We start from the raw sequence: 27,216 nt of genomic DNA on the forward strand, positions 1-27,216 counted from the left end.
CAGGAGTTTATAGAAGACTGGTCCGCAAACCATCAGAACTGACGTGCACTGGTCGGTGGAGATATTAACTCCTGTTGTGAAGTGTCTGGAGACGGGGAAGGGGGCAGTCTCTGGTCTGGATAAACGAGCATAAAATGTCCACTAGGAAAGAGGCATTGGGTTGATTATGGACATCTTGTTTTGCATCTATGGGCCTGACACAGCTTAATGGGAACATTGATGGAGACTCTCCAATGGTAGCCACCTAGTGTAATGTCTAATAGCAAGTCTCAATCGGTGATTGACTATATTTATGTGGATCATCACCTGTGGCAATATTGTGAGATGATGAAAGTATTTGTCATGATCTCTGCTTCCAAAAGATCAGGACTTGCCCGACTCCCTTGGAAGCAGACCCATAACCCCGGTTCCGAGTGCCAGCCAGTCCCAATTGGGACCTTTTGGACCCTGTCCTGGCGCCAGTGGCACCAGGCTCATAAAGATGCCCAGTCCCAGCGCTGGAAGCGCCGGGCTCATAATGCTTGGGTGGACTTACCTGCAGCAGACCATGCTGCTTACTTACCTGCCAGTTGAACCCCTGATCCTCTTCTGTTTGGGACTACTTTTCCTGTTGGGTGGGACAGGAGCCACTCCCTAGGTTCAGAACACTGGAACTCTTCTGGAAAGCAGGAACTCTTTTCTTACCTAGGCGTGGCTGTGGAAGGAGACACCTAAGCACTACAGGAGGCTATTTAAACCACACCCGATGGATGAATCTTGCTTTGCGTTATTCTGCATTCTCTGCAGCAGAACGCTCATCGTGTCTTCTGCTTCTGATCCTGGGCCTAAGGGAACAAAGGCTTACCATCCTGGAATCCAGTCTTCAGCAGCAACTGTAAAGACAAAGAAAGAACAGGTTAGCACTACGGTCTTCAGTGGCAGCGCATCTCTTACCTGGTCCATCGGCTGTCACCAACGCCTCGCGCTGCATTCCGGCATCTGAAAGACAAAGGCTTACCTACTCTTCGCATGCTCCGGAGGTCTTCGCACTGCATTCCGGCATCTGAAAGACAAAAGCTTACCAGCTCTTCGCACGCTCCGGAGGCCTTCGGCGCTGCATCCCGCATCTGAAAGACAAAAGAAGGTGCGTTTAAAGACATTGGGCAACTTTATTACTCACGTGCCATTACTCCTTCCCACGCCGAATCCAGTGGGTATTCCAGCACCCTTCAGCTTCTCTAAAGCTCCGAACTTGTACCTGCAAGATAAAAGGGACAGTTAGTGCGCATCGTGAAGCAGGCTACAAGCGCTTACTTACGTGCTTCCAGGCGCTTCTATTCCTCACGCGGGTTCGATCCTCAACTCTCATCAGCCCGCCATCCGCCATCGCCGGAACCCTGCAAAACAAGAGATATCATTACAAAAGACTTTTAAGACATTTGAAGTGCCCAGAACTTACCGTTCGTGCAGTTAACGACGGACAGCAGTCCTCTGAGGTCAAGAGGCCTGCACCCTTATCCACTGAAGAAACTGGTTACGGCACCCTGCCCCGAGGCAGATGGAGAGCTCGGCGTTCACTTACCTAAGACATCTTACTCTTCGAGTCAGACATACAGTGCACAGAGGTCCAGCCCAAAGAGCCAACCGTGTGTTACACATCACCTTTGAAGATACGGCATTCACCCAGTCAAGACCGGCGCCTCTGCGGGAATCAGGTGAGCGTTACAGAACGCAAAGCCTACCGCAAAACTCCCACCCAGGCGCTATGGAAACCTCGGATACCGACCAGCTAGCCCAGTTACTTGGGGAACTAAGAGCAGAAGTGCATGCAGCCCGTCAGGAAACGAATGCTCTAAGAAGGGAACTGATTATTTCCAAGGAGCGAACAGACGATCTCGCTAGACAATTGCTACAGTCACAAGCCGGACAAACTCTGTTACCCGCATCAGGGGCAAATCTTCCTTCAACATCCTCTACGAACCCAGTGCAGATCAACCTACCTGGGAATGTACCTCTGGCTCCGCCCGAACGATTTTCTGGTGACCCAAAGAGGTTTGCAGTATTAATTAATCAGTGCCGGTTGCACTTCTTATGCCGGCCAAAAGCCTTTCCAACTGATCAAGCTAAGGTAGCTTTCGTGCTTTCGTACCTTAGTGGCAATGCGGCAGACTGGTCGATCCCTCTAGTTAATCAAGATGATCCGGTTCTCCATGATTTTCAAGCTTTTCAGCTCAGTATGGAAAAACTGTTTGCAAGACATTCACAGGGGCAGGCCTTGGACAATGAGCTCCTTTCATTGCGACAGGGTAATCAAGACCTTTTGGCTTATATTGCGTCTTTCAACAGACTGATAGTGGAAACTCGATGGCCTGAGGACAAAAGGATTACGCTGTTTTATAGAGGTCTACGTGGAGAGCTCAAAGATGTGTTAGCCCAAGTAGTGAATCCCCCGCAAGACTGTTCGGACTACATTGACTTAGTCGTTCAAATTGACCACAGACTGCAGAACAGGAAGGCCGATCGTTCCAAGTTTGATGCTCGAGTAATTTCCAAACCACCAACTCCTACCAAAGGAGTAGACTCCGGGGAATTCATGCAAATAGGGGGCCTGAAAGCACCACTAACACAAAAGGAGCGGGAAAGGAGAAAACAGCTGCAATTATGCCTCTATTGCGGAAACTCGGGGCACTTTCTTCGAGACTGTCCGGTGAAACCAGCCAAGAAGGCAGTAGGATCTGCAGTTACCAGGGTCACAAACTCTGAGCAGGTAAACGACCTCGCCCGACAAGAATAGAGGTCCTCTTGCCGAGCGTTAAAACCAGTTCCGTGACCTCGCATTTCGTGATACCTATGGTCCTCATTAGCCCTGAACATCCGGATCGATTACATGCGATTGAAGCTTACGTCAACAGCGGTGCCATCGGCAATTATGTGGATCATGAAATGGTTTTGAGGATGAATCTGACTCTTTGTCCAAAGGCTGTAAAGGACGTCATTACTACGGTGGATGGTACGGAGATAGCCTCCGGACCAGTAACGCATACCACCCAAGAAGTGACGCTAGTAAGTCAAGATGGACACCATGAGAAGATCGTGTTCGATGTGATCAAGGCCCCTCAGTTCCAGATTATTCTAGGAATTCCTTGGTTAGAGAAGCACAATCCTCAGATCGATTGGCGAGCAAGAACGGTTCAGTTTCCAGAATGTGTCTCTACTTGTCACCCTCGACCTGGTGTTGCACTGGCAGCAATTTCCTTGGAGGCTCCCCAGTTACCTCCTGAATACCTAGAATTCCAAGATGTTTTCAGGAAGGATCAGGCTAACTCTCTACCTCCTCATAGGTCTTATGACTGCCAGATAGACCTGATACCTGGATCTACTCCTCCTTGTAGTAGAATTTATGCCCTCACCGAGCCTGAGAATCTTCACCTCCGACAATACCTGGATCAATACCTAGCGAATGGGTTTATTCGTCCTTCCAAGTCCCCTGCTTCCTCAGATTTGTTCTTCGTTCCAAAAAAAGAAGGGGACCTTAGAACTTGTATAGATTATCGCGCCCTGAACCAGATCACCGTTAAGAATAGATATCTGTTACCTTTGATCCCTGAACTCCTGGACCAAGTCAGAAAAGCATGCATATATACAAAGCTGGATCTTAGAGGAGCCTACCACTTGGTACGAGTAAAAGAGGGCGATGAATGGAAGACGGCCTTCCGCACGAAGTATGGGCTATTTGAATATCAGGTCATGCCCTTTGGACTTTGCAATGCCCCGGCCGCCTTTCAATATTTTATGAACGATGTCCTCAGAGAGCTCATAGATGTGTGTGTTGTTGTTTACATTGACGACATCCTCGTTTATTCTTCATCGGAAACTGAACATCAGAAACACGTGAAAATGGTCCTCGAGAGATTGCGTCAACACAAACTTTTCGCTAAGTTGGAAAAATGTGTTTTCAACGTGACTGAAGTTGAATTCTTGGGATTCATATTATCACCTAGCGGAGTGCGTATGGATTCAAAGAAGGTCGATGCAATTCTCAAATGGCCATCGCCATCCTCCGTAAAAGGTGTTCAAGGCATGTTAGGCTTCGCTAACTTTTACCGCAGATTTATCCCCGAATTCTCTCGAATAGTCCAGCCCATCACCGCCTTGTTAAAGAAAAACAAACGTTTTGAATGGTCTACCGAGGCGGAACAAGCTTTCCAGAATTTGAAGACTAGATTTATCTCTGCACCGATCTTAAAACATCCTCGCCCAGAATTCCCCTACATCGTTGAAACTGATGCTTCGAGCCGTGCCATGGGGGCAGTTCTATCACAAAAGGACCCAGTAACCAATCAGTTGCATCCCGTGGCATTTTGGTCCCGCAAATTCTCGCCTCCTGAAATCAATTACACTATTACTGATAAGGAACTTCTAGCTATCAAGTCCGCCTTTAAGGCTTGGCGGCATTATCTTCTGGGGGCCCGACACACCGTTACTGTGATTACAGATCACCGAAACCTGCAATATTTGAAAACCGCAAAAGCTCAATCCTCTAGGCAACTCCGTTGGGCACTATTCTTTGCCGAGTTTGACTTCATAATTACCTATCGACCTGGTACAAAAAACGGTAAAGCTGATGCCCTTTCTCGGATGGGAGTGGAAGAACATTTGATCAATCCTAAACCTGTACCTATCATTCCCGAACAAAGAATTCTAGGTGTAATCGCCTAACACAATCCATAGAGGAAGTTAAGGATAAAGCCAGGCTACTGGTAACTCCAGCAGACAAACAGAATTGTCATCTGCAGGGAAAGGACTTTACGGTGAAGGACAACCGATTATATTTCCAAGAACGGTTATACCTGCCCAGCACAGATTTACAGAAAAAGGTAATCTCTTGTTATCACGATTCTTTAATGGAAGGACATCCCGGTATGACCAAGACCTCGGAAAAGATCAAGCGCTACTTCTGGTAGCCGTCTTGGAAAAAAGATATCAGAGACTTTATAATGTCCTGTGGAGTATGCGCCCAAAACAAGAGTCAAAAGGAAAAACCAGCCGGCCTCTTACGCCCTATTGACATCCCGCCTCGCCCTTGGCATACGCTTTCTATGGACTTCATCACCGATCTACCTCCATGCTCCGGATACAATACGATCCTAGTAATCGTGGACCTATTCTCCAAGATGGCGCATTTCATTCCACTCAAAGGCTTACCAACAGCAGCAACTCTGGCCCGAGAATTTCTCGAAAACATCGTCCGACTGAACGGTTTTCCTTCAGTTCTAATTTGGATCGAGGTAGTCAATTTATTTCTCATTTTTGGCGAAGTTGCTGTCGGTCGGCTCAAATTGATGTGAGACTTTCCACCAGCCACCACCCTTAAACCGACGGACAAACCGAGAGGACCAATCAAACTCTGGAACAGTATTTGCGCTGCATGCTACAACAAACTGAAAAAACTTGGAAAGATATCCTTTGGATAGCCGAATATGCCTACAATAACTCTGTCCACTCGTGAACTGGGAAGACCCCGTTTTTTCTTTTATACGGTAGTCACCCTCGAACCTCGGAGTTGGATCCACTCCAAGATCTTGGAACACCAGCAGTAGACCACCTGCATTCTACAATCACCCAAGCCTTTAAGGAAGCCGTTTCTCACCTTCAAAGGGCTAAAGAACAATACAAGAAAGGAGCAGACCAACATCGGAAGGAAGCCCCCCAATATCAAGTAGGAGATCAAGTCTGGTTATCCACCAAATATCTACCTCTAAAAGGACCACGCACATTCAACCCAAGATACCTTGGTCCCTATTCCATCACTACCATAGTAAATCCAGTAGCGGTCAAGTTGGACTTGCCCCCTCACATGAAGATACATCCGGTCTTCCACGTCTCTCTATTAAAACCCGTGCAACCTCAAACCCGACTAACTACATCTCCAAAACCTATTCTAGTTGATGGAGAACTCGAGTTTGAAGTCAAAAGCATCCTGGATTCCAAGATCTCCAAATCTAAACTATTTTACCTGATTGACTGGAAAGGCTACGGTCCCCAAGAAAGATCCTGGGAACCTGCAGAATATGTCCACGCGCCTCGTCTAATCAAAAGATTTCATCGAACATTTCCTAACAAGCCCAAACCCCCGGAGAAGCCCGGTTTGGGAGGGGCCTTGAGGGGGGGTGCTGTCATGATCTCTGCTTCCAAAAGATCAGGACTTACCCGACTCCCTTGGAAGCAGACCCATAACCCCGGTTCCGAGTGCCAGCCAGTCCCAATTGGGACCTTTTGGACCCTGTCCTGGCGCCAGTGGCACCAGGCTCATAAAGATGCCCAGTCCCAGCGCTGGAAGCGCCGGGCTCATAATGCTTGGGTGGACTTACCTGCAGCAGACCATGCTGCTTACTTACCTGCCAGTTGAACCCCTGATCCTCTTCTGTTTTGGACTACTTTTCCTATTGGGTGGGGCAGGAGCCACTCCCTAGGTTCAGAACACTGGAACTCTTCTGGAAAGCAGGAACTCTTTTCTTACCTAGGCGTGGCTGTGGAAGGAGACACCTAAGCACTACAGGAGGCTATTTAAACCACACCCGATGGAGGAATCTTGCTTTGCGTTATTCTGCATTCTCTGCAGCAGAACGCTCATCGTGTCTTCTGCTTCTGATCCTGGGCCTAAGGGAACAAAGGCTTACCATCCTGGAATCCAGTCTTCAGCAGCACCTGTAAAGACAAAGAAAGAACAGGTTAGCACTACGGTCTTCAGTGGCAGCGCATCTCTTACCTGGTCCATCGGCTGTCACCAACGCCTCGCGCAGCATTCCGGCATCTGAAAGACAAAGGCTTACCTACTCTTCGCATGCTCCGGAGGTCTTCGCACTGCATTCCGGCATCTGAAAGACAAAAGCTTACCAGCTCTTCGCACGCTCCGGAGGCCTTCGGCGCTGCATCCCGCATCTGAAAGACAAAAGAAGGTGCGTTTAAAGACATTGGGCAACTTTATTACTCACGTGCCATTACTCCTTCCCACGCCGAATCCAGTGGGTATTCCAGCACCCTTCAGCTTCTCTAAAGCTCTGAACTTGTACCTGCAAGATAAAAGGGACAGTTAGTGCGCATCGTGAAGCAGGCTACAAGCGCTTACTTACGTGCTTCCAGGCGCTTCTAATCCTCACTCGGGTTCGATCCTCAACTCTCATCAGCCCGCCATCCGCCATCGCCGGAACCCTGCAAAACAAGAGATATCATTACAAAACACTTTTAAGACATTTGAAGTGCCCAGAACTTACCGTTCGTGCAGTTAACGACGGACAGCAGTCCTCTGAGGTCAAGAGGCCTGCACCCTTATCCAGTGAAGAAACTGGTTACGGCACCCTGCCCCGAGGCAGATGGAGAGCTCGGCGTTCACTTACCTAAGACATCTTACTCTTCGAGTCAGACATACAGTGCACAGAGGTCCAGCCCAAAGAGCCAACCGTGTGTTACACATTACCTTTGAAGATACGGCATTCACCCAGTCAAGACCGGCGCCTCTGCGGGAATCAGGTGAGCGTTACAGTATTGGGGACTACATCCAGCGACCATACAATGTTGTCTCTTACACTCAGAATGAGGAAAGAGGAGTATTGACACAGGGGGTTGGCTGTGTGAAATATAGGGGGTAACAAAATCAGATGGACTTCAGTGAAAATGTCAGTGTATAATGAAAGTTTGTCACAGGAATTAAGATCCACTCATTAAAAGTGGAAAACTAGAACTTTGCCCCTGATACGCTCAACCCATTTGCTCAGAATCTGGTAAATCAGAAGTTGTTTGGAAAAAAATAATGTGCATGTGTTTTATGCCATTTTAAAAGAGAGAAAGGCAATCATGTGTAAGTACTTGAGGAGAATAAGGAAAGCAACAATGGCCAAGGAGAAGCATATAGCGGTCGCGGCCAAGATTAAACAGTGGTACCTTAGCTGGGCGAAACTCCACAAATGGAAGTTGGTCCAGCAGGATAATGAGGCAATGTTGGAAGTCATTCTGAAAAATGACATCAAGGGTTTCTAGGACCTAGTGAATAATCAAGGTGGGTCACAGGCATCAGTTCAATCTAATAGTATTTCTGAATTAGAATGGGCAGATTATTTTCGGGGGAAATTTGGTGACACCCTGTACTGTGATAAAGTCCCTCTGGCCATGGCGCAGGGATCTTGCTCAATGGAATTCGACTATGAGGATGTCCTACTTAAGATTCTTAAGGCCAGCACTTCTTGTGCGATGGGCCCTAACATGCTAACAAATGTATTGTTTAAATCTGACCCAGATCTTTGGGCAACAATCTTGCGAATATTTTTTAGACAGATTCTCTTAACAAGCGAGTTTCCTGTGTCGTGGCAGACATCATTTGTCATACCTATATACAAAAAAGGACCTTGTTCTGACCCTAGGTACTATCGACCCATCATGATCATGAACACAGATAGTAAGATAGCTGTGTCCATGGTCCTAACTCACTGGGAAACATGGGCCTCAGTGGAAAATATCTTTCAGAAATATCAGACGGGTATCGGACGAGGACATGGGGCGGCATTAAGCGGATACCTTTTACATTGCCTCCAGGACTTGGCCTGGAGTAAAAAATATGAGGCCATTTATGTGGCATCTATTGACCTCATGTCGGTATTTGAACTAGTGGATAGGGGAGGTTTATATGCCAAATTGGCAGTGTGGGGTCGTCCAGAGGGGCTGTTAAATATCCTGATAAAGCTGCATGAATCCTCAAATATTCAAGTCAGATTAAATCTGGACGGACATTATGCAGGGAAATTGAGACGAAATTGGGTCTGAGTGTCATGCTGCACCCTTGGAAATTATGGCAGAAATGGAAGTTCTTATAACATGGTGTCTGGTTCTCCTTTTGACGGTCTAGTGTTTTTTCCAATATGGTCGCTGCCACTATATTCTTGGGTGGAGTCTCTTCCTCAGTGCATTGTATCCGTTTCCTGGTAGACGCTCTGAGACTTCTGTCCTCAGTAGTTTTGTTTCATGTTGGCTTAGTACTCTTGCTTTCGTGCTGGTCACTACCAATTCCTCACTTTGTTTACCTTTTCTTCGTTCTTGTTTTCTTCTAGGAATCCTTCTATTCGCTGTCTTTCCTCCGTCTGGTGTCGGGTAAATTCTATTCACTGGCTATTTCCTCTAATTGTTCACTCATAGAGTAATTTCAGTGGCTTACTTTAGATCCTGTATTTCCGTTTCGCTTTTCTATTTGCTCCACCTTATTTCTCTCTGCGCGCCTTTCTGTCATGACTACTGCAGTGTTTCTTGCGGTGCCGCTGCCTTCTATCTATCTCTTAGTATTTGACTTTCCCCTTTCCTTCAGTGTTTACATATCTTATTCTCTCTCTTACCTGACTTCCCTCTATTTCCATGGTGGTGGCTCTTACCTGCTCAAACGTCTACCGTCCTCTTCCGGTCCCATCCGACGGTCCTCTTCCTTTTTTCGATCTGTCCTCGCGGTTCCTTCCACTTCCCCTGCTCTTCTCATACTACCTTCTTGTGGTACTGGCTCATCTGTCTTTGTTCAGTAAGGACTTTTTTTTCCTTAGTCTAGCTGTCACCTTTACTTGACACAGGGCTTTCCCTTATCATCCTGCAAGCCAATCTTTACTGAAGTTGTCTTACTCCACCATACTTCATTCCATCAGTATCAACTTCAAGAACTTCCTTTTGTATCAAAGCCCTTTCCTATTGTGGGGTATTGAAGTTCAAGAGACTTTGTTCCGGACTTTATATTTGGCGGTTCCATCTTTTCAAGGGATAAATTCATCGTTCAAAAAAGAATCGGACTTAAAGAATCTCAGGGTTTTTTACGCTAAGGAGGCTTTTTCCATGAATTTTTGGAGCTTGCCCCTCAGGGTCCCCCTAGTCCTGGGGCACATCTCAGGCCAAGGTGGCCTCCGAGGGAGCTTGCCCTTACCTTCATCAAAAGAAGGAAAGGAAGCCCAAGTCTCGCCCAAGTACGCAAGTCTCGCCGAAAGAAGGAATCAGAGACCCACGACAGCACTGTTGAAGACACAGGTGAGGAGGAGGATCGGGAGGGTTTCACGGGTTTTGACACGGAGGCAGGGCTGCGTACTGGCGCCCTGCTGCTTTAATCTCTTTATGGCATATATTAATGAATATTTAAGACCTGTGGCATTCATTGCTCTTAATTGGGCAAAGAGAGGTATACGTGGTTGTCCTATGCAGACTACTATCTACTGTTTGACTGCACATGGTTGGGGCTCCAGAGAGTGTTGAATGGCTTTGCTCAGTATGCATGCAAACATTTAGGAATCGACTGCCAAACGCAGAACAACTAATGGGAATTGGTTTGTTAATGAGGAAACACTAGTTCAAGTGGATAACTTGATTTATTTAGGTTTTCCAGTACTGAGTAGGTCCACTAAGTATTGCTTGTGCGAGTATTATAAGAATAAAGTAAAACCCCTTTCGCCCCAACTGGTAAAAGTGAACAACACGTTTGGGAAGTCCTCCCTAGGTCCTGCTGTGAAGTTTTATGAGGCAGAATTGGTTCCTAAGTTATTGTATGGAATTGAAACTTCACAGCCATGGATCTGGGAGAAACTACCATTGTTGGAAGGTCTAATTTGGAGGCGAACATAGAAATTAGAAAAAATTGAATTGCAGACGTTCTTTCTTAGATATGCATTGGGTTTGTTGCCTCTGTAAGCCAGGGTGAACTGGACATTGCTTTGTCTGTATGCTAAATTTTCCAAACCTCTAGCCCAGACCCTCTATCAGGATATGAACATTTTAGGAAAACACCAGCACAGAATGCTATGATAAGGCATTTAGTCAAACATTGTTAAGTTTTATCAGCCAGTTTAGGATTGAGTGTGGAAGACTAGTATGATAAGCTTGGTTTTGTAAAGCGCTGTGTATACCAGGCCGATTGGATCATTACTATTCAGAGCATGCCTAATTATACTTTGCATACTCATTTACAAAAGGAGCACACAAAAACTGGGCATGACAGCACCATACCTATTGCTCTGTCCGAACAGGTACGTGAGAAACAGACTGTTGAGTTTTAGGTTCAACATTTTACCGACCTAGAAAATGATGGCCCTCAGAGGGATTATATTAAAGGAAGCCTCTTACTCTAGGCATTGTGGTGTTCAATCAGAAATTGAGACATGGAACCACTTGTTCCTGCACTGCCCTCCACTATTGTTTTTTAGAATGTTGCACTTGGGGCAGGTTGTGTATCGCCCAAGTAAGATCGATAATGAAGCCTTCTGGCAAATGCTAGTAAACCTTCGTAACACAAAGATTGTATTGACAGTGTGGGCTTTATTAATTGTCTTAACGTGTATACAAAGCTGGAATGATGGATGAACTGATCTAGTTTTAAGGTATTGGAAATAATGTCAATATGAAATGTATGTTTTTTTTAACAGTTACTGAGTTCATATAAAAATGTGTTTGAGGGGGGAGTTGAATTAGTTTACAGTAATTGGAATTATGTTTGTATAAATTGAATTGATGGATGAATTGTTTCGGGTTTTAATGAGTTGAAATTAAGGATTTTTTTATTCTAGGAATAAGGTTCATCGCATCTCATTTTAGGCAAGAAATCATTTTGCATGTTAAGTCATTTTCTTGGGGTAGGGATTTGTGTGATAATGGGACTGTATTATGTATTTTTGTTTGTGTTGTTTTTTGCTGAGTGTTGGTATATTGTAAAGGTTGAGATTTTTTTTTTAACCAAATATAATAAAAAAAGAAAGTGTAAAAGTGAAATTACCACAGAATTAACAGCTCTCATGGATGAAAAAAAAATGGCACGTTTCCAAGGAAATGGGAAAATGCTTGAGCCTTTTTTTTAAAAAGCCTTCCTTGTCCCAACTGCAACCCTCCATGTGCCACTCTCCTCTTTTCTAGGCCCCCCTTATGTAAATTCTCCCCAGCCCTCCCCTATGACCCCCTTTGATTCACTGGTTTGTGTTATACATTCATTTTTTAGCACGTCTGATGACATTTCCGCAGGATTCCCGTGACATTCCCACAAGATCACTCTGGTGACTGTAACAAATGAGCCGCAAAGATGATCGCTAACTCTCCCACTGCACACAGGGTCCTCTTCTCCCCCTCCCCGCCTCTAATCAGATATGAAACCACCACTTTCCCTACTCCAAATATAATTTTCAGCACTTTTCTTTTTTGGCCTCCTTCAGGAGTACCGCAGGAATTACCAGCCAAGGAAAACAAATTGCGTTTTTAAATGGCTTGAAAAGTTTCACTGTTGCAATGCTCCATGGGGAATATATGAGTATTTTTGGACTGGGGTACCCCGTTCTCTGTCAAATTATTTGAAACCTAGACAACGGTTTTACTAAACAACAAAAGGCACATCTACTGCACTTTGTGCCATAATTGTTTGTTATTTGGTAAAAATCCATCGAGCAGTTTTTGATGCGCTACATGTTTTCAGTGGAAGCACCTTTTCCTCTACGGAAAATGAATGGGAGGAGGCATAAATCAGTGTTCTTGTTTTAGTAATAACTTTTGAACAATTTAACAACTTGTCTGCATAATTTTCATTTCAGAGGGACCCAGGGCAAGCAACTCAGGTGGGAAATGTCACCCCAATCCGTCCAGCAGGTCAAAAGCTATTAGCAATAGAATTTTGAGAAAAGTCAATGCAAATAGGTTTATGCCATATGATATCACATAGGACATGTCAGATTCCATTAGTGATGGCATCATATGAGAAATCAGGTAGGGCACCACCCATGACGTATTACCAGTACGTGCCAGACATAGGGAAACATTTTGGACTGTATTTGAAGATGAAAAATGCCCTAACTTTTATGAAGATCCAAAACCATTTGTCAAAAATTATAAACAATGGTAGGATAACTACAGAAAGTTGGTCTTTCACATAGCAATCTACAATTTCAAATGCAATAGCGCGGGAGGCTGCAACCTTTGGATCGCCAGAGGTTTTACATTACAACTTCCACTAGCTCTACACAGCAGAGGCAATGGAGAAGGATCATTTAAGTCATAGTCCAAAACATCTAGCGAAATGCAAGCTTCAAACCCTGTCACTAAAATGATTACAACTTTCATCCTTTCAGTACATTAGCTACTCTAGTTCTGGGACACCTATATCCTCGCAACATGGTTGACCTTTGCAGGCCACCTTCCCTAAACGTTACCATTTGACATGGTCAAGGCCTCTATTTTGATTTGTTATAGAGACAGTAAGTTGTCTGATATATGAACATATGTTGATTTCAGAAACTGTTCCTTCTCATGCAAGTTGTATTCTTTGGTGGTCTGGTGCAAAGTTATAATTGTACTACCCAAATGTCTTCTTTAGATAGGGGACTGTTTTTAAAACAGAGTGATAAAGGTACTAGGGTTCTCAATGAATACAACAAGAACAGTTACCCTAGTTGGTCTGTTCGATTAGTAAGATAAAGGAAGAATTACAATTAATTCCAGTAGGCAATCAATGCTTGCTAGGAATGTCCATCTATTGAAATAATGGATCAGCAATGAGAGACTTCATACTCTTATTGATATGAGGAAAATATATTTCATGTTGTTCACAGACCAGCTATATACAGCCATGCAATTTAAAGAAATGTCAACATGCACACATAATGTGAACTTAAAGTTTAAACAAAGTAATGTTCAAGAAAAAGGAAATCACACAATACTATTTACATTATGAATTGGTGAGGCATACATACATTTTAAAATCAGTGAACAAAAACATGCAAAATAAACAAATGAACAGACAATTAATGAAACTCATCCTAGAAGTTTTAAATGTTACATAAACAATTCTCTTTTCATGGATCATGAAAAAAATCTTTTTGACCAAAGTCACTACTAAAGGATTTTGCCGGTGTCTGTGCTGCATTCCCTGAGTACTCATTAACGGAAAAGGAAATGTTGTAATGACTCAAATTGTCAAGTCATGATCAGATTGGTAGGTCAAATCGAAGTAGCCCCAAAAGGTTTCTCCCTTGTACATTTTGGCATAGGGGCAATTAATGAACTCACCATCTTCAGGACCCAACTTGTTTACTTATGGTGTAGCCCCATAAAAGTGTCTCTCTGCTATATATCAGCATATGTGCAATCAATTAACTCATCTTCCTTAAGACTCAACTCGTTAATGGGTTTCTGCCTAAAAAGAGTTCAAATTATGAAAGAGTTAAATATCATCATCATGGTCATTGAGACTCTTAACTACTTCTCAGCCTATATATATATATACTTATGGTGCTAAAATGAAGAAATATAACTTGGGTAATATGAAGGCATCATGAATCAAGACAGAGACAACACATTCAAAGTTCAAAATAAAACACTTTATTAACTTAAATATCAGGATGGAGAAAGACCTAACTTGCCTAATGCTAAGGTGGGATTTCCCTAACTAAATGAAACTAAGGAAAGTCTGAGTCACAGAGTTCAACTTCAGAATCTGTCTGTGTCAAAAACCTATACTTGCCCTCACAACTAAATCTATACAATGTATAGGGATGTCAGCAACCAAAAGAAACAGTCTTCAACATAAAGTTCTGAGCTCTCAGCAATCAAGAAAAACAATGTTCAACATAGAGTTCTGAGCTTTCTTTCAGCTCCCTTCCCCAAGTATTCAATAATTCTACAAAAAGTCTCAAAATATCCTTCCTTGGATTCAAGGTGAAATTGTTTTAACCAATACTCGGAGTTCCCTTCCACAAGATCCAAGTAACACAATTTAAGCACCAAAAGAACCTTGAGGCTCCGTCCTCAAGTCAGCAAATGTCTCTAGTCTCAAGGATTCCCTTCCCCAAGACTTAATTGTGTTTCCACAAAGATATTCTTGTCTTTTCAAAGTTCAGTTAATTCTGTTTTCAAATATATATTTATGTTGTTTGCAGTTTTAACGTAATTTTATATCCAATAGTCTTCTCTTTGATTTACATTTTAAATCAAGCTTCAATATAATTTTGTTTTTGCTTATTCTCTAAAGTCATATTCACTTCACAACTCAGCATGTAGTGGATTTACTTGAATTTAAAGTTCTATTCCCTTCTGAATTCAATGTGTAATAGTTCTGTTAATTTACAAAGGCTTTTATTCATTTCAGTATTTAATTGATGAGGGGTTTGCCCGTGACTCTCTTTTAATTCAATCCGCTGTTCAATTTTCATCCAATTCACTTTAAATGACTTACCCAGCACTCAGAGACTTTTGAAAACATGTTTCCTTAAACCACTTCGATGCAAAGTGTTCCTGATAGTTTAACAATCGATAATGGTTTACACCAGAGACTTGTGGAAACGTGCTCTTCTGAGAAACGCAACCACTCCGATAAAAAGTATTCCTTCACAATAGAAATGTTCAAACACTCACCCACCGGGTTTCTCAATCACCAGAAACTCACTGGTCACTGTAACAGTTTTTACCGCAGGCCTGGGTCACACAGCCTTCTGCTTTTGATGTCAGGGTCCCAGCTCCTGCCCATTAGACACTCCTGGATGGACCTCTCAACACAGGGGAATGAGCACTTAGCACATAAGGGAAAAGGATAGCCTTCCTGCACAGCTCGCTTCTCCATGTTCAGTCTGCCATGCTTCCACAGACTGCCTCTCTCTGATTTGGTGCGCCAGGGGACCACTCCGGTGGTGATAGTGCACGGTACAAATGTCCTTTAACATTAACATTAACAATTGATTTGATTTTATTTGAGAATTTCTAATGCGCACCAAACAGAATCAACTATATACGGGCGCTGATGTAAACTAATGGGTGGACTTTCAGAGTATCAGTTCAATATGCACTTTGTATAATGAAAGCAGCCTATCTGAAAAGAAAAGTTTTCAGGCTCTTGCTAAAATGTATTAGGGATTCAGAAGATCTAATCTCTAATGGTAGTTGGTTCCACAATTTCAGACCAAACACACTGAATCTTCTGTCTCCCCCCGAGATCAGGTTAGAGCTTGGCACTGACATCAAGAGCTGATCTCTAGACCAGAGATCTCTAATGGGACAGTAGCAAATGATCTTATCGGCAAGGAATCCCGGGGTAAGTCCATTCAAACATTTATATACAAGGCATGCCATTTTAAATTTTAATTCTGTCCTCTACTTTAAGCCAGTGTAGGGATATCTGGAAAGCAGATACATGATCCCTTCTATTCATTTGTCCATCTAACCTTACTGCTGCATTTTGGGCTCTCTGCAGTCTGGCTAGCTGCTTGGTTGGAACTCCTGCCAACAGACTATTGCAGTAGTCCAGGTAGGGGCTAGTCATGGCACCCACCACTACTGTATGGTCTTCAACTGGGATGAAAGGGAGCACTTTACGCAGCACCCAAATTGTGTAGAAAACTGCTTTAACTTTAGACCCCACCTGGGCCTCACTGCTGAGGTTCGATTGCCACACACATCCAAGGTTCTTGACCTTGGTGGTATATTGTAGTTGTTCTCCCAGGATCAACGGGGGTAATTTCTGTCTATCTGTTAGCATTTTCCCTTTTGGACTAAACAGTATCAACTCAGTCTTGGCAGCATTGAGCTGGAGCTGAGTATCTGCCATCCACTTGCTATGCTCATTCATACATAGGTTAATCTTCTCAAAAGCTTCCTCCATATTTTTTATTTCAATGTAGACCTGCGTGTCATCAGCGTAAGAGTGGAATTGAAGACCATACTTCTGAAATATCTCAAACACCGGATGAAAATATAGATTAGAAATCAGCGGTCCCCAACGTTTCGGCATGTGGCACACAGTGGACCGACCCATAGCAGTTTTCCACATATGTCGATCTCTCCTCAGGCAAGATTCCCTGCTACTTGCACCGGCCTCCATGCTGCTCCTCCCCGTGTTGCGTTCTCCTCTAGACTGGTGAGATCGTTTATCATTTTCTTTGTCAATGAGATAGGGGTAACAATATCCCATGATTGCATTTCGGATAGGGGATTCTTCGGGAGAAGGGAGTGTGGAATACTGTGTCTCACCTGAGACAATCCCCAATCCCAATCCCCACAAACCCTCTGTCATGGGTATCAGGCAGGTAGTTGGGACAAGTTGGGGGGAGGCTTGGCAGGCCTGGCATAGGCACACAAAGAACCCATAACAAACCCCTCCTTTTATTCCTTCCTAGTGTTTGTAGTAACTTCCTGGTTACCACTTCCTGTTGCCAAACAGGAAGTGCATGATAACTCATGAGCTCTGTAGTGTTTGGGTGTGGCTGGCTATATAAGCCACACCCAAGATTCTTCCAGTGCTTCGTGTTGCTTACTGTGAGCTGTATCAGCAACACACTTGCCGTGCTCTGGATCAGCCAGCATCTGCTTACCTGCTCCGGATCATCCTGCTTCTGCTTACCTGCTCCGGATCATCCTGCTTCTGCTTACCTGCTCCGGAAAATCCTACTTCTGCTTTCCCGCTCTGGATCATTCAGCTTCAACTTACCCGGTTCTTACTCCATGTCGCAGCTATCTCCAGTCCAGAGGGGACTTCTACACGGCACCTGTAAGAACAAAGAAGAACAGCATTAACACGCGCACATCAGTAACGCTGCGCATACTCACCGAATCTGCCCGCGACGCTGGAACCAGGTTAGTTGCACGAGCGCACAAACCCCTGTAAGAAAGAAGAGACATTATTCATTGCGTTCGCTCCAATAACGCAGACACATATTTCACTGCACTCTCTCTCTCTCTACGCGGTGCATACTTATCAAAAGCCTCCGTGCAAACTTACCTAACCATCAAGTCTCCAGTAGCGCTGAACCCAGACTCGAGGCGCTAATACTACATAATTTATCCTGAAAGGGAAAGGGAGAGACATTACCAGGTGCGCTCAAATTGAAGGCGCTGCGCAAACCTACCAGCATCTAGCTTCTACATGCAGCGCTACTCACCCACAAAAATACTGCCAAACAAAGACAATACGGACAATTTTGGACACTCAACATTCTCCAGGCAACGTTGACTTGTGGGAAGGACTTTCTAGCAAGTGAAGAAACTGGCGCCTTGAACTCTCGGCCTCGCTGTGAAGGCATAAAACAGTGTTTGGCATCTGAACTCAGCCTACAGACATTGGCACCAATCACATGAGTGAATCGCGCCCCTGCAAATGGAGGATGGAGTGCACACCCTACTAAAGATCAAGGTAAGCCCATAAGGGGGACATCACAGCACACAGTAAAGAGAAGGGAAGGACCCAGGGGAATCGGGTGAATTCAGGTCTGAGTGTACACCTTATATTTGACAGGTATTCCTACGGGTGAAACAGGGGAAGTGAAGACTCAGGGTCAAGGGAGGCTCGTCCATCGCTCCTTTAGAGAATCGAGTGTGACACCCTCCACCCCGGTGATCCTCCCTCGATTCTCCACCCCCAAATTCCAGATCCAAGAGCAATGGCATTACCCTGGCCACCTGAGAAGATGTCCCTAGGGGATTATATGTGAGGATGCCTTCAGGTTTCTCACATACCCTTCTCCTATAAGAACGGCTTCCCACACAAGGGACTGATGTTGTTGGCTTTGGAGAGGACAGTTCACTCTGTAACTTTTTCTGGCTCTCAGTCGAGTCCCACACAGCATTATTGGTTTGACACAGGTTGTCTTGCCAAGTATTAGCTGGAGAAAATAAAGCCCGGGGGACTTACTTTGTGTAGTAAAGGTAGAACATTGGGGAAGTCAGTTCCAATAATGGCTTTTTCTGGCTTCTGGTAACCCTGGGACTGTAGCCGAAGGAAAGTTAGTAGTTATTCCTTTCACTTGAATGGGGATGGTTGCTTTGGGGTAGATTTCTTGATCCGCATACACATATTACTTTAAACAGGGAAGCTCCTTTAAACTTTTCAAGTGGTACTAAATCAGCTCTAACTGCGGTCAGTTTGCTACCTGAGTCCACTAGAGCTTGTACTGGGACTTCATCAGCTACAGCTGATTCATAGGTGGATTTGGAGCAGGTACCGCAAAAGAAATTACTTTGGACATCTATCTCTTCATTATATTCTGGATAATCTCATTCTTCTCCCACCATGCATCCAATTTCCATGGGTTCCTCTTTTCTGTTATGTGGGCTATTTCTAGCGAAATGTCCCGGTTCTTTACAAGAAAAGCATGTTGGAATTTTGGGTTTTGTTGTTATAATATCTTCCCTCTTCCGTTCCTCCCTGGGTTTGGGTTCTGGTCTCTTTTCTGTCTTTGCTGTTTCACTACTATGAGGATCACGGAACCGGCATGGAAATCCAACCCTCCCTTTAGGGTCAAAAGGGGGTTTAGAAGGACCTTTCTTTTCTTTTCTTTCCACGGGCCTGTTCAAAGAATGAAAGTATTTATTGGCATGAGAAAAATGTTGGGCAGTCTCAATGGCTAGAGAGATGGTCGGTTGTTTACTTGTAAAACCGCCCATTGGAGTGAGGGGGTTAAAGAATGAATAAACTGTTCCAGGTTTAAATCGTTTAATACTTCGGCTAGTGTTTTCTTCCCTAACCATAGGGGCAAGGTATTTTTGACCCGCTCTCCGAGTTCAATGGCCATTTCTCTGGGGCCTAATTTTAAATTCCTACATTTTTGGTTTTAGAAATTGCTATTTTGTCCTACCCGTTGTAAGACCTCTTCTTTAATCTGAGCAAAAGAGGCTGCTACGGGCAGGGTCAACAGCTGACAGGACCACCAGGGGGCGCATGAGCATGGCTGCCTGAGCCCGCGTCTCCTCAATCAGGCTGAATCATTCTAAAATTAAAACAGTATAAACTGCAATTCCGCAGTTTTCCTTCCTCCATTCCAGTTACTTACCTTCTGAGGCCCCTCTGACTGCATTTCTAGAGAAAATCGGATCCGCCTTGAGCGACATCGGCTCGAGCTTCGGGGCGGCCTCCTCCCACTCTGTCATCAGGCCGGCCCTACGCGATACTTCCCGCCTCACAGACTTTCAAGGTGGCAGTCATCCCCTCCTGCCACTGCACACCCGGCGCCAGCGGCAACCCCCGGAACCTCCACACACCCTATACAGCCCCCGGAGCCCCTCTCCTTGGTTTGGGGTCTGGGTGCAACTGCAGCCATCCACGGAGCCAGCATCAGACCAGCTTTGGGATCTCTCCTGACCGCCGGGCTCCACACGGCCCTTGGAGCCCCCTCTTCATCACACGGGGTCGGACCCTCCTCTTCCACACACGGGGTCCCGGTGGTCAGCGAAAATCAGATCCGCCTTGTGCGACCTCGGCTCGAGCCTCGGGGCGGCTTCCTCCCGCTTTGTCATCTGGCCGGCCCTACGAGATTCTTGCCGCCTCGCAGACTTCCAAGGCAGCAGTTATCCCCTCCTGCCACTGCACACACGGAGCCAGCGGCAACCCCTGGAACCTCCACACACCCTAAACAGCCCCCAGAGCCCCTCTCCTTGGTTCGGGGACTGGGTGCAACTGCAGCCATCCACGGAGCCAGCATCAGACCAGCTTCGGGATCTCTCCTAAACGCCGGGCTCCACACGGCCCTTGGAGCCCCCTCTTCATCACACAGGGTTCGGAGCCCCCCCTTCCACGCACGGGGTCCCGGCGGACGTGCATCGCTGCTTCGTGAGCCCCTTCTGCAATACACAGGGCCCGGCCAAGCCTGCAACCGTCCGTTGTGTAGGCTTCAGAATCTTCTCACGACATCTATCTGGCTCCCGCCTTTCCTGTTTCAGGACAGTCTCGGGACTGCTCTGTGTGTTCACTCTGCGGCTTCGGTGCACTCCGTTCATCCACCAGCCCCCTTCTCCACTCGCGGAACCAGAGTCGGACCCTCCTGGAGCCTCCATTTGTCTCCCGCCCCCCCTATGCCCGGGCGGACACGGGGCGGCATTGAGCGTCCCTTCTGCAGCTCTGAAGTTCTCCGCTTCCTTGTTGGCCCCCTCCTTCATTACACCAATCGTGGTAAGCCTGCGGCACAGCCTGGATCAGTCATCAGATCCCCTGGGACCTCCACGTTCTGTGTCCGGCCGAGACGGGGCGGCACTGGGAGTCCCCTCCGTGGTTCTGAGGCGCCCCACCTCCTCAACGGCCCCCTTCTCCACTATGCGGAGCCCTGGTGAGCCCTGGTGAGCTGGAACCAGCTTCAGGACCTCCTCAGTGGCCACCTTGCCAACGAATGCACTTATTGCCCCTGCGTTGTGGTAGCTTCTTCATTGTACCCTGATACCACCCACAGCAGTCCCCTGGCCTCCCCCAGCCATCACTTTGAGTACCTACTCCCTATGACTCTCTGGGCTCCTGCTGGTCATCTCTCTGCACTGGTCCCGTGACCTCCTTGTAACCCGTTTGCTCACACCCAGGTGCAGCAGCCAGAATCTGCTACTCCCTTTCTTGCCTCAGGCACCAGTTCTCCTCAAACCACTACCTCGAGTGCCTACTCCCTCTGTCCCTATTGATTCCTGCCAGTCATCCTTCAGCCCTGGACCCGTGACCGCCTTGCTACAATTCGGAATTACCATCTCATTTTCCTGCCTCAAGCACCTTGACTTCTCCAACCGCAGTCTCGAGAACCTAAACCCTCTGATTTTTTTGGCTCCTTCCGGCTGTTTCTCACCACTGACTCGAGTCCACCTTTGACGCCATCCTCACTTGGACTCCCCAACTTGAATCCCCACTACCTGCTCCCCCTGACCCTATGCGATCCGCCATATCTCCCTTCCACATCACCCTCCCCTCCCCCTCCTCCTCCTCTCCCTTCTACTCTCCTCTTTCCTCCTTATGCCTAGTCCTCTTCACTATCTTCTCCCCCACCCCCCCAGCCACCCTCCTTCCCTTTCTCACCGCCCTTAGCTTCTCTACCCCCCCACTGCAAGCCATGCTGCCCTCATGAACACTGCTCTCTGGAATGCCAGATCCATCTGTAACAAAACCGCTGCTACCCTTGATCTATTCTTTCGTCTTAACCTTCATTTCCTCTGCCTGAAACTTGGATTCCCCCTCATAACACCTCTGTCCCCGCTTCCTTAACGACCTCTTCTTCCTCTTTCCTCCATACCCCCCGCCCCTCTGGCCGTGGTGGAGGCGTCGGTCTCCTGTATCACCCCAAATACATCTCCTCCTCTTAATCTCAAACTCTCCCCTCATTCCCTTCCTTTGAATTCCTCTAGAAGTCTTTCTTCTCTCCCCACCCTATTTCCTTCCTGATCATCTATCGTCCCCCTGGCCCTCTCTCCTCCTTCTTTGAAGACCTGGATCACCTCCTCTCACTTATTTGTCCCTCCCCCTCTCCTCTAACTGTACTTGGCGGCTTTAATATCCATCTTCCTTCTCCCCCCCAATCTTCTCCCCTCCTCTCCATCCTTGATTCCTACCTCCTCTCCCCCCTTCCTTCATCCCCTACTCACTCCTCTGGTTCCACTCTTGACCTCATCTTCAAATCCTCCTACCCCTCCTCCCCTGTCTCTTTGCTTCCTGTTTATCTCTCTGACCATGCCTTACTCTCGTTCTCCCTTTCTCCTCTCTCACCCTCCACTAATACCAATCCCTCCCCTCCAATCTACTCACGTCGTGACCTGCGTGATTTCGACACTACCCTCTTCTCTGACACTTGCTCTTCTTCTCTTCCATCTCACCAAGACTTTGCACTACTCTCTGCCGATGATGCTCTCTCTTCCCTTTCATCTTCTATCTCCACTGCCCTAGACCAACTCTACCCCCTTTCTCTCTTCCTCCCTACTCATAAACCTTCTCAACCCTGGCTTACTTCCCATCTCCGCTCTATGCGGCGCCTCCTCAGGCGATTAGAGAGACTCTGGCTCAAAACTCCCTCGCTTTCTAATCAAACCTCTTACTTCTCTTACCACGCACTTTACAACTCTTCTCTTGCAACAGCCAAATCCTCCTACTGCTCTAACCTTCTTCAGTCTCAAGCCTCCCATCCTCGTCGGATTTTTCAAACCCTTTCCCGCCTTCTCTCTCTTCCCACTCCTGATCCATCATCCAACTCCACACTTTGTCCCTCTGACTTTGCTAACTACTTTTCCTTCAAAATCATCACACTCAGGCAAAAAATTAACTCCCTCCCTGACTCCCTCTCTCCTCCTCCCCCCTCCCCTCCCTCTTCCATCATGTCTGTCTTCTCATCGGTTTCCCCTTCTGACGTCTCCTCCCTTCTATCCAAAGCCCACCCCACGTCTGCCCCCTCTGACCCTCTCCCCTCCGTTCTCATCCCTAAGATCTACCCTCTTCTTATCCCTTACCTTACCACTTTCTTCAACTCCTGCCTCTCCTCATCTACCTTTCCCTCTGCTTTCAAGCATGCAACGATTATTCCTATTCTTAAGAAACTCTCTGCTCATCCACTGCTCACTGCTAACTACAGACCTATGTCTCTTCTGCCTTTCCTTTCTAAACTCCTTGAACGCCTTGCCTACTCTCAACTCTCCTCCTTTGTCTCTACTTCCTCTCTCCTTCCTCCTTTCCAATCTGGCTTCCGTCCCAAACATTACACTGCAACTGCTCTCACCTCAATTCTTAACTCGCTCCTCTCTGCTCGTCATGCTAAGCAATCCTCTATCCTTAGTCTCCTTGATCTTTCTGCAGCTTTTGACACTGTTGATCACCCAATCCTGCTCCACACTCTCTCCTCCTTGGGGTTCAAAGGCCCTGTTCTAAAATGGCTATCCTCTTACCTTTCCTCCCGTTCCTTTGCTGTTTATTGGAGAGGCCAGACCTCTCCTTCCTTCCCTCTTATTTACGGTGTTCCTCAAGCTCTGTACTTGGTCCTTTCCTCTTCTCTCTCTACACCTCCCTCATTGCCCCTGTTATCTCCTCCTATGGCATCTCCCATCATTTCTATGCGGATGATACTCAACTCTTTCTCTCTTTCTCCTCCTTCACACCTGACCTCCACCTTAAACTCTTCTCTTGTCTCACAGCCATTAAGAACTGGATGTCCTCTCTCTTTCTCTCTCTTAGCACTGATAAAACAAAGTCCTTTTCTTCCCCTCTAATACTCTTCCCCCTCTCTCGCCTCCCCCTTTCATCCACTTTCCTCCCTCCAATCTCCCTATCTCCACCCATGCTCGCAATCTAGGCGTTCTATTTGACTCCTCTCTCACCTTCTCGCAACATTTCACTCACCTCCCGCTTCTGCCGATACCACCTCTACAATATTCGCAAAATCAGTCTCTCCCTCACATTCCACGCTACCAAACTCCTAATCTCCTCTCTCATTTTTTCCCGCCTCTTCTATTGCTCCTCACTAATCTTCGGACTTCCCGCATCTCAGCTTGCCCCTCTTAAATCCATATACCACTCTGCTATTTGTACCCTTTGTCTCCTTACCTCCCGCGACTCCATCTTCTCCTCGCTCTCTCACCTTTGCTGGCTACCTTTCCACCTACAACTAAAATTCCACTTTCTCTGCCTTGTTTTCAAATCCCTCCACCATGGTCTTGCTCCTCCTTATCTCTCCTCCCTTCTCTCCTTCTACTCCCCCTCTCGCTCCCTTCGTTCCGCTGACTACTTCCTTCTCACTGCACCTCCTTCCCCCTGCGCTTCCTCCCGGTTCCACTCCTTCCAACTTCTTGCTCCTCTGCACTGGAACTCTCTCCCCCTCTCAATCCGCTCTTCCACTACCCTCACCTCATTTCGCACTTCCCTTAAATCCCTCCTCCTCCATTCCCCACCTTGAAGCCCCCCCTGCCCTCTCTACTCCCCCCTGTTTTTCCCCTCTTTTAATTCCTCTCTCCCTTCTCCCATTACACTCTCTCTCCCTTCCTTTCACACTCATTCAATCGTTCTCCTGTCCCCCTTACCATTCCTATTCCCACTTCCTTTCACTCATTCAATCCTTCTCCTGTCCCCCCTCAACACTCCTATTCCCACTCCACTCCCCCCTCTCAGTTAATTGCTCTTTGCACTGTGTTGTTGAATGATTCAAGTTGAAATTTTTGCTCACAATGTTATTTGTTGTTATTACTCTGTATTTTGTTGTTCCAATGTACAGCGCCTTGGTGTAAAGTGCTCTATAAATCAATCAATCAATCAATCAATCAATGTCTGTGATCCTCCTTTCAAAAGAGGCCCTAAGTAACACATGTTTTACTCATCTCTTCAATTGAATTGGTTGGCCAGTCTTTCGAAGTTCAGGAAACAATTCTCTTAATCATCTCTCTCTTTATACAGTTGTAAAACTCCCTGGGGAATATTAGGCTGTTCTTGGGCTGCTATCAGTTTCTCCAACCCTCTCTGTAGTCTTTGTTCAGCCTCGATCTGACAGTTTGTTAACCGGGTCACTACTTCCTCCAAGGATGCCATCGTATCTGGAGAGGACAAGGTGTCACTTGAGCCTTTCTCAGATTCTGACATAGAAAGAAATGCAGGTTTGTCTGTGATATCTTATCATATTTGACTTCTAGGTCCTCTTTTATCAGCTTTATAAAAGAGGAAGGAGATACAACTTCCCTGCTCTGCTTTTATAGGTCCTAAGGCTCCGGGTTGAATAAAGGGCCTGGATTCTCTGACTGTCAGCCAGCCTTCACCACCATGCTTTAAGTGATTAGTGGCTAATGGAAGGGTATCAAGAAGGACCTGAGAATGATAGAATAAATCTTGACACTTAAACGTGAGGTGCAACTACAAGGCAATAGCCCTTTTTATTGCCAACACCCTATCCTGTTCCTGTACTTTTACACTAATGTACATCTCTAATGTTTGTTAAATAGCCAACCACATAGGGGTTCCTCAGTTTGTATCGGCTGAGCCGCATCCTCTGTACAGGAACGGGGATGTATAATCACAATGCCAATGTACCAAAATTGAATAATGGTATAGCATAGCTCCCAACCTTTTTTGTCAGCATGGCGGGTGAGAGGCCCATAGAAGTGAATGGGCGTACGAAGGACTTGGCGGGTGATTCATCTGCTTTCAAGGCGGGTGACACCCGCCAAAAGCGGGTGAGTTGAGAGCTATGGTATAGTGTTAACCCCTCTCAGCTGCCTCTTCCTCGTCTCAGTATGGTCAAGTTTCACATGAGTGGAATTAGAGGAGCTGACTTAGAATTACCCTTAAAGGTCGTGGAAGTAGCCATTCGAAGATGGCCGCTCTGATCACACTGAAGAGCTTCTGAGCCCCTTTCCCCGCCGAGCTCAGCTGATTGGCCTCTCGCCAATATTTACCTCGGAGCCCGCAGCCCGCTCCAAGGGCCACGACACTAAGGACCTGTCTGTGGCTGTCCCGGCATGGCCGTAAGGGAGCCGTACTCACCTCCTCCCAGCAAAGCATTCCAGTTGCATCATCTTACTGCCATCTTTTAATATGACTTTGCCGTGAACTGTGAGTAAACACACGCTGTATATCAGGATGAACTTGGTGAAGCCTTAGCAGCCTCTTGCGCATTTGCCGTGCACTACTATACATTAAGTAGGCTAAGAGACTCACCTGCCAGCCAAACTGCGATTGCCTTGACAATTATACTAGTGTCTTCTGCGAATTCTGTTAAGTGCCTAGGGCTGCTTCAGGACAACAATGCTGAAGGTCAGTGCTACACTATTCGTGTCTTCCCTGTAATGTTTCAAATGTACTAACGTAATAAGCCAAACAATATGTATGTAATCAGAATTGCGCAGGCCAACCACTTCCTAGCAGTTACATCTATTGGCTAGTCATGCTCAAACGGTTAACGAATTTGCAGTGACTACAAAACTATACGTGGCAACAGTGCACTTTTAGACTATTACCCTCGCAACTAAGCATTCTAGGTTACCCTACGTTGCTGTGAAATTGTCTATCTTGACTAGTACCAACAGTATTTAGTAGTTTGCTGCTAACAAAGTTCCAGCTCACTACAAATAAGTAATTATGCAAGGCTGGTTATTCTTCACTATGTTCCCCTTCTGCATTGTATCCTTTGATCTTCCATGCGCAGGAAATCACTTCCTATCTCATTTAAATGGTCTTAGTAAACCAGCCTGCCCCAGACACTTCCCCATCCCCTGTCCCACCCCATTCCTGCCTAATACAAGCCCATGTCAGCCACACCATGACCAAAACAACCTCTCTGCCAATCCGAGCAGCAACCAAAAATCCAGATCCACCCCTGCACCAAGCATTATCACTATAAACAATATGCCTACGAGGAATTCCTACCCAAGCCTAGGTATAGTGAGAAGTAACCATATCACATCACGAACACACACCACCCCACCAGACCAGACTAAAAGTATACACCCTAAACTTAACCCATTGCAGTTAAACGATAGAAATCAATGGCTCAGAGC

Source organism: Ambystoma mexicanum, chromosome 3q (assembly GCF_040938575.1).
Source record: "Ambystoma mexicanum isolate Mex_15411 chromosome 3q, UKY_AmexF1_1, whole genome shotgun sequence".
Taxonomy (NCBI): Eukaryota; Metazoa; Chordata; class Amphibia; order Caudata; family Ambystomatidae; genus Ambystoma; species Ambystoma mexicanum.